A 1,077-nucleotide genomic window follows, 5' to 3' on the forward strand; every position below is an offset into this window, starting at 1 on the left:
CATGGCCCACGCAAAGGAACAGAATATTTTCCCTGAGAATACACAGGCATTGGACTTACAGGCAAAACCTTAAAATAACTATCTCAGGGTGACTGGGTGGCTCAGTCGGTTCAGCGTTTGACTTCGGCTCAGGTTATGATCTCACAGTTAGTGGGTTCGAGCCCTGCATCAGGCTCTGTGCTGACCGCTCAGAGCCTGGAGCCTGTTTCATATTCTGTGTCTCCCTCTCTCTCTCTGACCCACCCCTGTTCATGCTCTGTCTCTCTCTGTCTCAAAAATCAATAAACGTTAAAAAAAATTAAAAAAAATAATAACTATCTCAGGGGGTACCTGGGGGGCTCAGTTGGTTAAGCGTCCGACTTCGGCAGGGGTCACGATCTCACGGTTTGTGAGTTCGAGCTCCACGTGGGGCTCCGTGCGGACAGCTCAGAGCCTGGAACCTGCTTCGGATTCGGTGTCTCCCTCTCTCTCTGCTGCTCCTCCACTCGTGCTCTGTCTCTTTCTCTCTTTCTCTCAAAAATAAGTAAACATTAAAAAAAAAATAAAAAATAAAAATAAAAATAAAAATAAATAACTATCTTAAACATCTCTTTGTAGCGCATAAGCATGATGATTGGGTGTTTATGCTGTCGTGTGATGTGGGTCTCCCTCAAACTTTGTTACGACCTTGGTGCATTACCCATCTGACATGAAAAAAAAAAACACACCAATCTTAAATATGCTCTAACAGCTAAAAGAAAACACAGAGAACGAAAAGAAACCAGCAAAACAATATATGAACCAAATTAACATATCAACAAAGAGATTGACATTATTTTAAAAGAACCAAAAGGAAATTCTGAGGTTGAAAAATAGAAGAACTGAACTGAAAAATTCACTAGAGTGGGTAAGAGCAGATTCGAACGAACAATCAGCAAACTGGAAGAGGAGTCCTTTGAAATTATTAAGTCTGAGGAGCAAAACAAACGAAGGAAAGTAATAAGAGACAAAGGGACCTATGAGAGGCCATTAAACAGGCTAATTTGTGCATCAAGGCAGTCCCAGAAGGAGAAGGGGGTGAGAGAGGAATAGAGCTTT

The 1,077-nt window shown here is 42.0% G+C and overlaps 1 non-coding gene across 1 annotated transcript; it reads left to right on the forward strand.

Annotated features, from left to right (window-relative positions):
* Positions 1 to 585: 585 nt before the first annotated feature.
* Positions 586 to 689, forward strand: LOC125153838 (small nucleolar RNA U13). The gene has a single exon (XR_007147588.1). It is a non-coding gene; the product is annotated as a small nucleolar RNA U13 (small nucleolar RNA).
* Positions 690 to 1,077: the final 388 nt, after the last annotated feature.

This window comes from Prionailurus viverrinus, chromosome E2, assembly GCF_022837055.1.
Source record: "Prionailurus viverrinus isolate Anna chromosome E2, UM_Priviv_1.0, whole genome shotgun sequence".
Taxonomy (NCBI): Eukaryota; Metazoa; Chordata; class Mammalia; order Carnivora; family Felidae; genus Prionailurus; species Prionailurus viverrinus.